Source organism: Stegostoma tigrinum, chromosome 2, assembly GCF_030684315.1.
Source record: "Stegostoma tigrinum isolate sSteTig4 chromosome 2, sSteTig4.hap1, whole genome shotgun sequence".
In the NCBI taxonomy this organism is placed as follows: Eukaryota; Metazoa; Chordata; class Chondrichthyes; order Orectolobiformes; family Stegostomatidae; genus Stegostoma; species Stegostoma tigrinum.
The window spans coordinates 127274870-127288778 of record NC_081355.1 but is presented as its reverse complement, the minus strand read 5'-3'; the positions used below and the strand labels follow the sequence as shown (position 1 = coordinate 127288778).

At 39.7% G+C, this 13909-nt stretch overlaps 1 protein-coding gene across 8 annotated transcripts in view; it reads left to right on the top strand.

The window, feature by feature from the left end:
• The window catches only part of znf438 (zinc finger protein 438), a 253656-nt gene that overhangs the window by 56518 nt on the left and 183229 nt on the right, over window positions 1-13909 (top strand). The window contains exon 2 of one of the 8 annotated variants that reach the window (XM_048548856.2): window positions 3904-4022. The exons of the other annotated variants lie outside the window; for them this stretch is intronic. The gene's annotated coding sequence lies outside the window, so the exon portion shown is untranslated. The remainder of the gene's footprint in view (window positions 1-3903; window positions 4023-13909) is intronic. 8 annotated transcript variants of the gene reach the window in all.

Sequence of the window (13909 nt, the reverse complement as noted above, 5' to 3'; positions counted from 1 at the left end):
TCTCCACTGATTCTATTTTTGTTTAAGATTTTTGTATGTATGTTCCAGCCATTTACTGTCTCAGGGTGGTGGTGGTCTTTGCCATTGCCTCTCTTGAATCACTTAGCAAGAAAGGAAATACTAATCAACACAATCTGGCTTGCCATCCAACATTGCTAAGTGCAAATTGGCTCAGTGTGATAAGTCACTGCTCTTCAAAGTAATGCCTTCTATGTGTTGTTGAGATATTTTACGAGATTTGGTGAGATATTTTATGTATGCAAATTTGACCTTAGTTTGTTAATTTTAGTTAGCATCCAGTAATGGAAAGTGATTAGGAAGGCAAATGGAGAGAGATAATGGGAACTGCAGATGCTGGAGAATCTGAGATAACGAAGTGTGGAGCTGGATGAACACAGCAGGCCAAGCGGCATCTAGGCCCAAAACGCCAGCTTTTGTGCTCCTTAGATGCTGCTTGGCCTGCTGTGTACGTCCAGCTCCACACTTTGTTATCTAGGAAGGCAAATGGAATCTTGTTCATTGTAAGGGGAATGGAATATGAAAGCGCGAAGCTTGGTTAAGCTGATTTACTGTGTTTACTATGTATACTAATGTACTGTGTTTATTTTTGATGTTCTGATTGAAGAAAGACTATAAGTTGCATGGGAAGCAATGCAAAGAAGGCTCATTTGATTGTTTGGGACAAAAGTTATCTTATGAGAAAGATTGGGCCTGCATAAGACATACGAATGGAACTAAGGCCATTTGGCCCATCAAGTCCACTCCGTCATTTAAATCATGGCTGATGGGCATTTAAACTCCACTTCCCTGTACTCTCCCCGTAGCCCTTGATTCCTTGCGAGATCAAGAATTCATCGCTCTCTGCCTTGAAGGCATCTAACGTCCCAGCCTCCACTGCACTCCGTGGCAATGAATTCCACAAGCCACTGTCTGGCTGAAGAAATGAATCCTCATTTCCGTTTTAAATTTACCCCCTCTAATTCTAAGGCAGTGCCCATGGGTCCTAGTCTCCCCGCCTAACGGAAACAACTTCCTAGCGTCCACCCTTTCTAAGCCATACATTATCTTGTAAGTTTCTATTAGATCTCCCCTCGATCTTCTAAACTCTAATGAATACTGTCCCAGGATCCTTAGCCATTCAACGTATGTTAAACCTACCATTCCAGGGATCATCCGTGTGAATTACTGCTGGACACGCACCACGGCTAGTATGTCCTTCCTGAGGTGTGGGTCCCAAAATTGGACACAGTATTCTAAATGGGGCCTAACTAGAGCTTTATAAAGTCTCAGAAGCCCATCACTGCTTTTATATTCCAACCCTCTTGAGATAAACGACAATATTACATTTGCTTTCTTAATCAGGACTCTACCTGCAAGTTAACTTTTAGAGAATCCTGGACCAACATTCCCAGATCCCTTCGTACTTCTGCTTTATGAATTTTCTCAATGTTTAGAAAATAGTCCATGCCTGTGTTCTTTTTTCCAAAGTGCAAAACCTCGCATTTGCTCACGTTGAATTTCATCAGCCATTTCCTGGACCACTCTCCTAAACTGTCTAAATCTTTCTGCAGCCTTCCCACCACCTCAGTATGACCTGCCTGTACACCTAACTTCATATCATCGGCAAACTTCACCAGAATACCCCCAGTCCCTTCATCCATGTCATTAACATATAAAGTGAACAGCTGCGGCCCCAACACTGAACCCTGCAGGACACCACTTGTCATTGGTTGCCATTCCGAAACAGCCTTTTATCCCAAGCCTCTGCCTTCTGTCAGACAGCCAATCCTCAATCCAAGCCAGTAGCTCACCTCAAACACCATGGGCCCTCACCTTACTCAGCAGCCTCCCATGAGGCACCTTGTCAAAGGCCTTTTGGAAGTCTAGATAGATAACATCCACTGGATTTCCCTGGTCTAACCTACTTGTTACCTCTTCAAAGACTTCTAACAGGTTTGTCAAGCATGACCTCTCCTTACTAAATCCATGCTGACTTGTTCTAACCTGACCCTGCACTTCCAGGAATTTAGAAATCTCATCCTTAACTATGGATTCTAGAATTTTACCAACAACCGAGGTAAAGCTAATCAGCCTATAATTGTTGGCATACTACTCACGTCTTCTACTGTGAAGACTGACGCAAAGTACTTATTAAGTTCTTCAGCTATTTCCTTATCTCTATCACTAGCCTTCCAGCATCAATTTGGAGCGGCCCAATGTCTAGTGGAATTTCGAAGAATGACTGTGATCTTACTGAAACTTGTAGGATGCTGAGGGATCTTAACAGTTTAAATGTTGAAAGGATATTTCCCTTTATGGGAGAGACTAGAACTAAGGGACACACTTGAAAAATCATTTCTTTGTGACTGAAGTGCAGATAATTCTTTTTCTGATGATTGTTAGACGAATTCTCTTCCCCAGGGAACAGTGGATGCAGGGTCACTGTACAGAGGGTATAAGAAAGTGGAGGCCGCAACCATATCATCCATGATGTTAAAGAATGGCAGAGCAGCAGTTCTGAGGGACAGACTGGCCTACATATCCTAAATTCCTACCCTTGTTGTGTCAAATAAATGATTTGACATACATTCAGCGCCAGAGCTACATTATATGAGCAACATTACAAGCCAAGGTGTGAGGAATCACATCTTTGTCATGCTGGCACAGTGTATCTGTATATGCTACAAATCCACTATTACCACTGCTATGTTAACTGGTCTCTTCCAACTTGCACACTGTTATCTCTTTTCCTTAGCCATCATATTTCTCACTTATATGCTGTCCCTTTGTGCTGTGATTTGAAAATACATCATTTTCCACGGTTATGCTGGCAACATCTCTCTCGATCTCTGTACTGTAAATAAATAGGTTGTGTTTATCCAGAATCAGATACTGAATGAGTAGCAGTTTCCTTCAGTCAAATATTAGGAAGATGCAGCTATTTACTTTGGTCCCTGCTGCAATCTCTCTTCCCTTATCACTGACTTATTCTTCTCCCTGACTGCTCTATGAGGCCGAAGCACATTGTTCAATCTGCTTCAACCTAAGGTTCTCTCTTACCTCTGAGCATGTTCATTTCTTTGATTGCTACTCCATCTCCTTTTCCTTTTGGCCTGTCTCTCCTCAATACCGAATATCCTTGGATATTCACTTCCCAGTCTTGGTCACCCTACAGCCATATTTCAGAAATGAATCTTAAATCATACGCATTCACCTCAATTTATGCATTTCAATTAACAAGCTTTTGGTGAAAGCAACTTAGCTTCAGTTGCTTGCCACGGTTTCAAATGTCTTCTCTTGCTTTCTACTTTTCTGCTTTCTTTTACTAGATTGGGATACCGTGAATTGCGCTCCTTCTCAGGTTCCAATCTCTTTGCCAATCTGTTTTAAACTGTTCCCGACACTACTAATGAATTTCCTTGCAAGGATATTAATCCTGGCCCTGCTCTGCTGCAGTCCATTTCATCTTGTATAAGTCCCAGCTGCCCCAGAACTGATCCCAATGCCTCAGAAATCTTATGATCTCGCTCAAAACCAGTTCTCCAGCAAGGTGTTCGAATTTTCTTAGTTTTGTGCTAACTAATACGTGAGGCGAGAAGTATTCTTGAAAGTACTGTTTGTAAGTCAGGCTCTTCAAGCTTGTTCCTAGCTTGTTAGAATTTACTTTCAGAACCTCATTCCACTTCTTCTAATTTGTATCACCATGGACTACAGCCTGTGGCTGTCCATCCTTGTGTGGAGAACATTCTATAGCTGCTCCTTGACATTTTTGACCTTGATAACAGAGTTAACGTGTCACCCTGGAGTCACAACCAAGACCACTGAAACACCTGTCTGTCCTCTAATTAACAAATTGTTTATTTCTACTACTTTTCCCTCACCTCTTCCTTCCCACCTGTACAGTTGAGTGACCAGTGGGATCAGAAACTTTGCTGTGATTGCACTCCTCGAAGGAACCAACATCATGACTACTATCCAAAACCAAAAATGGATTAACTAGTGAGAACTTGGGACTTCTGCAGGTAGGTTCCAGTTGTAATAACCACTGATTCTCTTGGACTGTCTAGCCACCCATTCCCTTTCTGTTTCCATGCTTCTATTCTACAGAGGAGCTATCCACCTACCTCTCACCCTTTCAGATGTACCACAGTGACTCCAGCCGCTACTTGAGTTCGCACCTTCCTCTGGCAGTTCATTCCATACCAGCATCACATGAAGAAGTTGCCCCTCACTTCTTTTTAAATCTTCCTCCTCTCACCTTAAACCTATTCCGTCTAGTTTTGGACTCCACCATCCTAGGAAAAAGACCCTTGCTGTTCACCTTATTGTGCCTCTCACGATTTTATAAACCCCTGTAATGTCACCCTTCAGCCTCAGATGCTGCAGAGAAAGGTACCCCAGCCTAATCAGTCTTTCCCTGTAGTTGAAACCCAGCAACAGCCTTGTGAATCTTTTCTGCACCCTCTCAACATACTTTCTATTGAAGACTGACTAGAACTTTGTGCAGTATTCCAAAAGTGCCTTCACTGATGTTCTGAACAGCTCTAACATGATATCCCAACTTCTATACTCAATATTCTGACCAATGTTGGCAAGCATACCAAGCGCCTTTTTCACCATCCTGACTACTTACGATTCTGCTTTCAAGGAACTATGCACCTGCCTCCCAAGGTCTCTTTGTTGGGCAGCACTGCCCTGGGGCCTACCATTGACTGTACAAGGCCTGCCCCTGTTTGCCTTGCCAAAGTGCCACGCCTTGCATTTATCTAAATTAAATGCCATGTTCTACTCATTGGCCAATTAGCCCAGCAGATCAGGGTCCCAATGTACTCTGAGTTAATCTTCTTCATTGTCCATTTATTTACTTACTAACGATGCCACTTATATTCACATCCAAATCATTTATATAAATGACAAAAAGCAGTTGGACACCATTGATCACAGATTACCAGTCTGAAAAACAGCCCTACACCACCACCCTCTGTCTCTTACCTTCAAGCCAAATTTGTATCCAATTGGCTAGTTTCCTCTGGATCTCATGTAATCTAACATTATTAACCAGTCTAGCATGCGGAGTCTTCTCAGATGCTTTGCTGAAGTCCATGTAGACAACACCTACTGCTCTGGCTTTACTAATCTTTTTTGTCACTTCTTCAAAAAGCTCAATCAAGTTAATGAGACATAGTTCTCCCCCACACAAAATGATGCTGACTATCCTTAATCAGTCCTTACCTTTCCAAATGCATGTAAATCCTGTCTGTCAGAATATCTTCACTGACTTACACACCACTGACATAAGCCTGACTGGTCTATATTTCTCTAGCTTTTCCTTGAAGCTTTTCTTAAATGATGGCATCACATTAGCCCCCTCTTGGTCTTCCGGCACCTCACCCATGGCTGTCAATGATATAAATATCTCAGCACTGGGCTAGCAATGGCTTCCCTAGCTTCCCACAAACTTCTGGAAAACACCTGATCACACCGGTATAATGCATGATTTCCACTTAGTATAGGACGTGCATTCCATGTGACCAAGCTGTCCTGTCATGTCTTCAACTCACTTATATTAACTTTACTTTATCTTACTCAATTTCATTGTTCTTAACTTCATAAACTTAGACTTATTGATAAACCTAACCAGTACTGATAAATCCAGCTAATGCTTAACACACTTGACTAGTTGTAGTAAATCTTATCCAAAGCACCTCCTTTACACTATATCCAATTTCAAACTAAACCTAATTTGCTACTCATTATGTCTACGTCTGACTTGGACGTAGTCTTCTGACCATCCTCCCTGTATTGACTGTGCTGTTTGCAATGGCTCTTACATAGGGCCTCTGAGTTACTTTGAAGTCTCTGATGTATTAATAGGGTAGTTTCTGTTCATCCTGCACAACCTGAGTCAAAATCCCTTGCTAACAGCACGTTGGCTGTGTCTACCTCCTGCGAACTGCAACAGTTCAAGAAGACAAGTCCCCTACATTGATAGCTGCACTTAAGAATAGGCAGTAGATGCCTAGCAGTGACATTCATGTCCTGTGAATGAATTTTTAAAAATAAAGCCACCAAGGCTGCCTTATAAAGCCAATAAGACTAAAGTCACTAAGCCCCTGAAGCCTTGTATACTTTGCCTTTTTTACACTGATAGGTGCCTCAGCTCCCCTGATTTTCAGCAGACAGTCCCTTCTAATTTTGATTGGGAGGGGAGTGAGAGGCTAATTATTGCCGTGATATTCAAATGTGTTCAATTTTGACTCCTACAGTGAGTGCATCCAATTATAATGCTGCCTGGCACAATGAGTGTTTCCTGTGTTTTCTGCTTATGTTGGTTCTGCTCTTCTAGTTTCATTTTTGCAATCCTGGTAAAGCTGTCAGGTTACGGTGCTTACATTGTCCACAATGTTGTAATGCTGAAAATTCCTTGAGTGATTAAATAACACCAACAAACTAGGCTGTATTTCCACAGCTCTGTAAAATGTCAGGTTCAAGTGAGTAGTTGAAGAAAATAATGTGCTTTGAGCTTGTTAAATGAGGTGATATTGCTGGTGTTATTGATTTAACCAAAAAAAGTTTTTTGTATGGGATGTGATATGTGAACTGATCGGGTTTCTGTGCTATTAACATGCAATCTTCAACCACATTAAAAGCAGTTCTTCTGGCATGCACTAAGAAGAGTCACACTTAGCCTTTATCATTGTCTACGTCATTGAAATTGTCGCCAAATTGCTACTCTAAATAATTGCCTGTTTTCTTAAAAGCATGATGAAAGCACTTTTTACATGCAGCACTTTTGAATTATGAATATTGTATGTATAATAATCAGTTTTGGTTTGACTGAACTGCTTCGCTTGATCAGTTTAAGCATTGTATTTTTTATTTGCTAGATAGAGCCAGGCACAAAAGAGTTCAAAACATTTGAAGTTTAACAAAAAGATGCAATTGTGAGTCGCCCGGTAAATGTTGATAAAGCCAGAGGCAAATTTTAAGGTTTGGTAACATCCAGCTTCAATTTCAAAGCTTTTATCTATTTCTGGGATGTCGAAGCTGAATTTGTGCTTGATCTATATGGAAGATTGAAATAATATGAAACTCGGTGTAATTGCAGACATTCTTGTAAGTGTCCAGAGGAACTGAAGTGAATGATGATGCAAGTAGCGTCACACAAGAATACAGCATACCTTAAATTCTCAGTAGACAGTTTCTAACTTATTAAAATGAGCTCATATTGCATTTTTATTTATCTTTTTGTCTCGTGAATAGCAATCATTATTTTAGGTTTTTTTTGGAAAGTACTTTTCAGGTAAGAAAGGTTACTGACCCCTGGCTCAAGCAGCTGGATTTAGGTCTATGCTAGGAATTAGTGAACACCAAAATATGTGCTGTCTCTGAACTAAGGCTTCCACCTTTGTAAGGACCATGTAGATGTGGGGCTCATTGATTGATACTGAGAAAATCTAACCATATTAAATGTGAAATAATGTCAAATACAAAAGTCGAGCCCTAATTTATCTTATTTCATTTTACAGAACCTTAACATTCCATACAAATAGAATCAGAGACATTTATTAATTTGTCATTCATTTTGTTCTGTTCTGTAATAAAACTTTATGTTATGGCCTAAATGGGAATTAAGAAGCTGGGTAACATAATAGATGTTAAAAATATTCTTCAGTATCAGAAAATTGAAGACCACTGAACTTGTGGTTTTAAGCACATTCTAGGCCAATGTCAGTTTACACATCAGCTCTTGGCACTGCACAGAATAAAAAAAATGGAAGATTTGCATTTTGATCATACCTATTACAATGTCAGGATATTCAAAAGCGCATTCCAGGCATTGATTTAAATTTAAGGGTAGCGTAATGCAGCAAAAATGGCAGCCAATTTGCACACAAATGGTTTTCTCAAACAGACCCTCAAACATTATACTATAGTACTGGAGTGTCAGACTAGATTTTTCTGCTGAAGCTGTCCCTGAAGGACAACAGAACAAGTTAGGTTTTTGTAAACAAAGACTGTAACAATTTGTGAAATGACTGTGAAACCCATGTAGTTCTGACTGATCTTGGAGGAAATATTTTTGTTAAAGTTTTTTAGAAACATCCTGGGTAAACTTTCATCAGAATTTGATAACATTATGACTGATTCTGTTTACTTTTACTTTTGTCTGATATGCTCTTGACCGCTGGCTTACATTGACTGAATGAATCACATTTCATTTACGTTATGTGAAAGTTTAGAATCTTAAAGGTTTTGGTGATTGAATGCCACAGTTCCAACCACATTTTCCAGCAAATTGGAAATTAGTTTAAAAACAGAAACAAGAGAACTGCGGCCGCTGTAAATCAGGAACAAACACAAAGTTGCTGGAAAAGCTCAGCAGGTCTGGCAGCACCTGTGAAGGAAAAAACAGAGTTAACGTTTCGGGTCCAGTGACCCTTCCTGTTGTTGTTGGAAATTAGTAATTTTGTTCTGTTTGAAAGATTAAACCTCAGCATTTAATTATTGAACTAACTTTCTTGGACACCCTCAATGAATATGGAACAAATCATTGAGCCATAATTTTTTTCAGTTGTTTTACTCACCATTGGCCTTAGTTGCTGTGCTGCAACTATATAAATGCATATTATTTATTTCCATAACGCATGGAAGTCTGCCTGAGACAAGCCAGAGATTCAAAATATTTTTCTTAACCAACATGGTGAACATGTGAATAAAAAACTGACGTTGTTAAATGGTGAGTGAGCTTCACACTTTAAATTGACCCTGAATTGGAATGGAGTAGAATCTCCAATCATGCATTATGAAGAAGTAGGCATTCCAACTTTTGCTTCTTTTCAGTTTTGTGAGAGGGTAACTTAGGCAGTGGCTTGGCTGAAGATTGGTGTAGTTCAGCACATACTGTTTTTATTAGGCAATTTGGATTGTCCATTGTGGCCTCCCAATACTGTGGCCTCTCAAGAAGTAGTGAAAGGAGTCTGTTGTGAAGTGAGCCATTTTTGTATCAGGGCTGAAAATAAATTATTTTAAAAAGACCTGATATTTCTTGAGCTTTTAAAACTAGATATTTTCAACATCTGTAAGAGCTTTACATCTCGTAGAGATGAATGCTTGAGACTGAGTGCCTATAACCAGAATTAGATTTTATAATCCACTTTATTAGAAGCTGACTCCCAGTCTGTTCAAAATACCTTTTTAGATGGTTCGCATCATCCAGTGTTAGGTCAGCCAGGGTTCTCACAGTACATCTTCCAAGAAACCTGGACGTATCTTTCCATGGCCAGTGAAGAGCTATACGTGTTATTTCCTGTTCTGAATGCATTGGTGTTGGCAATTTGCTTTCACATTTTTCCTCCTCAAGCTCTTGCAAGATATTAGTTTGACCTTGATGCATGTGCAAACTTTACTTCCAGAATAATACTTTATCACCTTGGAGAATTTGGGGGGGAAAGTGAAGGTTTTAAAGGTGTTCCTGTCAGTACAGAATGATTTGTCTCTTCCTGTGAACCTTTAACTGGATAATAACATACAGCTGGTTAGTTGGAATCTGGAATCTCTTCTGTTTCTATCAGTTCTGTAAGAATGTTGGATACATTTGTTTGACTGCCTTAGTGTAATAGTTTGCGTTGTGCTTGGAATGCTGTTAGTTACAGTATCTAATTACCAGCATAATTCAATTGGGTTAGGATGAATTATTTTTCTCTTGCCTGCCTCTTTCCTTTTTCCCCTTCTCAAGAAACAGTATTTGCTTAAACTATACAACTCCTTTTAATCCAGTTTCCTTTGAAGTTTGCGGCCAAAATGTCCACAGGAAACCGTGTGACCTTGTATAAAGTTGACACCATAACTAAGGATGTACTGTTAAATGCACACTGCCCTTGAATAATCAAAGGAATAACTAATGCAATTTTTTAAAATGTTAAGTATTACAAAATTTACTTAATTTAAAAAAAAATGAGAGTTGTACTGGAATATTTATGTCCTGCAGTAGAGAACTGTACATTATTCATCTTAATATTGTTGGATACTGGTGGTTGTGGAGATTGATTTGATAGATTTTGCTGCAGTAATTTTTTCTCAGGAAAAATTAACCATATTATTTGAAAGTTGATTGTTTGATAGATTTCTGGTGCATATAGATTAATTGAAAATTTGTAGTTTTGTCAACAAGATGAATGTATTAATCTGTTTACTTGCATAGGCAATTACCCACAAATGACAAACTGAAGTCAGGAAAAAAAAGTGCAGTTTACGTTTGGATTTACATCTGTCTCTGCCCTGTCTCCCACCACATTTGACTGTATTGGATCATTTTTAAGTAGCTTGCTCACAGAAGGTCAGAAGTCTTTGGAACTCTGCTTTCACTAAGTTTTAAAGAATGGGAGATATGTTCTTGATAAGAAAGGTGTTGAATGGTTATTGTGGATAAGTAAGAATGCGCAATAATCAGATCAACCATGATCTTAATGAATGGAAGAGCAGCCTCGAGTTGCTGAGTAACCAACTGCTCATAATTAAAATGTTGGTAATGAGTCTGTTACACATTTTCAGTTTTGGTAATGAGAATAATATTATAATTGTAATAATTTGTAATGAGAATAATATTTTGGTAAATGATTCCTATGCACTGAAGATAAACAATGTTTATTTCATTAAAACTGATGGCTCCACGTGAAAGAAGAAAATTGTATTTACATAACGCATTTAAGGACTCTTTCTGGAGAATTAAATACCTTTAAGTTTAGCCACTGTTGTAAGGAAGGAAATATGGCTGTCCACTTGTGCACAGCAGGGTCGTGCAAACAACAATGCAGTAAATGGGTAGATTGTCTGTTTAGGCGGTGGTTATATCCAGGTCACACAAACATTCTTGCTCAAGTATTGCCATATTTATTTTGTTTACACCAAAACGGACAAATGAAGGATAACCTGGAGGATTGCTGTGGAGTGGGGCTTGAACCATACTTGTTGATGTGAACTAAGCCAGTACTGACAATGTAATGAGTTTGGAATTGACATTTGCAAGGCCACAGAGCCGTGTGGTTACTGGACTAGTAATTTAGAGTTTCCACCCAACATATGAATGTTAAAATTTGTGAAAGCTGACTGGTTACAATTTGAGGCACAAGCCTTGTAATTGTTATTGTATATAGATATATATTGATGCTATGCGATCCTTCAACTGATGAGCATGGGCCAATCTGCTGCTGGATAGAACAACCTTGGGAGAGATCTCCTGCTTGATCCATTGTGTATGTTGTGTTCGTTGCTGTCCAACAAGCCAGCTCAATGGTGCTGCTATCAGCATGTGCATACCTTTGCATTGAATCAGGGAATTGACCAGGATCCCTGCTCCAGTTGCTCATTTGGAAAAGTAGCAAGTGTGACAGTGATAGTGGGAGCACATTTGGGATCAGCTCAGGTCCCCCCATGACATGATAACTTGTCTATACCGTGTCTGCATTGAGGCTTCTATGTGAAAAATGGCTTCATCAGTTGCGTGCCAGTGCCCTTTGAGGACCGAAGAGAATGTTTGATTGGACAAAGCAACCATGAGGACGTGTTGCATACCTGTTTCTTTTAAATCTGATTCCAAATGTGGAGCTGAATCACATGATTATATTTCTGAGAAGAAATGGTGCAGACTGACTAAAAAACAAATCACTTTCAAAAGACGTGTAGAATTAAGGGCTTGGCAAAGGTTACTTTAAATAAATTTGTGTGTCATGGACTTCGTGGACTCAAAATAGCAGATTAAGCACATACTGCAAAGCTGTACTTACCATGCAGTTCTCTGCATTGGTTGGCAGAATAATTGATACCTACAGAGTGGTTATAACAGAGGCATGAAAACAAATTGTGATTACAGTTTTGGCAGTTACACTAAATTATTCAACTTGCCCCAAATATATATTTTCCTGGTAGTACAAGCCTTTGTGCTTGAAGTGTGGCGGGGCGACGATGGCCTCGTGGAATTATCACCACACTATTAATTGAGAAACATAGGTCATGTCCTGGGGACCCATGATGGCAAATTCTATGATGGCAAGTGCTAAAATTTGTATTGAATAAAAGAAGTCTAGAATTAAGAGTCTAATGACAATAAGTCCACTGCCAATTGTTGAAAAAGGCCTGTCTGGCTCACGAAACTACCATCCTCACCTGGCCAGGTCTACATGTGACTTCAGACCCACAATGTTGTTGACTTGCAACTGCCTCACTAGGCAGTTATGGATGGGCAATAAAATGCTGGCCTAGCCAGTGATGCCCTCATTCTGTAAATGAATAAAATAAAAGAATATATGTGCTGCAAATATGCAGAAATGCAGTAAGTTAAATCACCATTTGGAATCTGTCTACATTTTTAAGAAACCTTTCTTCTTCCAGCAGGTTTTTTTGTGACTACAGGTAGAGATAGCTGGACATTTTCATGATATAGCTTTTCAAAAGTTGTAATGTAAAAAGGAGAACATAATAAGATAAGAAACCATGGTATTAGGGGCAAGGTCCTGGCGTGGATAGAGGATTTGCTGACTGGCAGAAGGCAATACGAAGGGGTCTTTTTCAGGATGGCAGCTAGTGAGCAATGGAGTACCACAGGAGTCAGTGTTGACACCACAGCTTTTCATGTTATACATTCATGATCTGAACAAAGGAACTGAGGGCATTGTTGCTAAGTTTGCAGCTAAGACAAAGATAGGTGCAGGGGCAGGTACTGTTGAGGGGACAGTGAAGCTCCTGAAGTACTCGGGCAGGTTATGAGAGTGGGCAAAGAAGTGGCAGATGGAATACAATGTGAAAAGGTGTGAGGTTATGCAGTTGGGTTGGAAGAATAGAGGTATAGACTATTTTCTAAATGGAGGAAGACTTTGAAAGTTGGAAGCACAAAAAGACTTGAGCCCTGTTTGGGATTCTCTAAATGTTAACATGCAGGTTCAGTTGATGTTTAGGAAAGCAAGTGCAATGTTAGCCTTCCTTTCAAGACGACAAGAATACAAGAGCAGGGATTGTGCTAGTGAGACTGTACAAGGCTCTGGTCAGACCGCATTTGGAATATTATGAACAATTTTGGGCCCCGTATGTTAGCAAGTATGTGCTGATGTTGGATGAGATTTACAAGTGTGCTCGTGGGGATGAAGGACTTGTCATATGAGGAGTGGTTGAGGATCTTGGGCTTGTACTTGATGGGGCTTTAGAAGGATAGGGCAAATGTTATTGAAATTTACAGAATATTCAGAAGCTTTTGTCTGCAGACAAAGGATGCCTTTCACTCAGAAGCTTGGGTAGAGTGGAAGTGGAGAATACATTTCCACCAGTAGGAGATTAGAATCAAAGGCCACAGCCCTCAGAGCGAAGGAATGATTCTTTAGAATTGAGTTGAGGAGGAATTTCTTCAACCAGAAGGTGGTAAATCTGTGGAGCAGAGTAATTGCTGTTTTGTATGCTTTAAGTTAATCCAGTGTTTCCTAGTTCTCAACTGCAGAGGGGCTGTGGAGGTCAAGTCATGGAATGAGAAATAGTTCGGTTCTTGATTAATAAGGGGATCAAAGGTTACAGGGAGAAGCCAGGAGAAATGCGTCAGCTATCATCAAATGGTACAGCAGCCTTGCTGGGCAAAATGGTCTAATTCTGCTCTTAGGTCTTATGGTCTGACAGTACTTGAATTACTCCAAACTGATTTTTTTTTCTTCTTTGATATTTAAACTCAAAAGTTCTTAAACTCCAACAATCTTGCTGGAGGCTGCATAAACGTTTTACAGTTGATAACCATACCCAACTGCTTTGAAAGTTTGGCAGCAGAAAAACAATTTGTTATGTTTTTGGTATGAAGGAGTTACATTCATATTTCCTGCGCTGTTCCCTCTGCTGTCCCTCTCCCTCTTGTTATTATTGTCTTGGTGTTGAA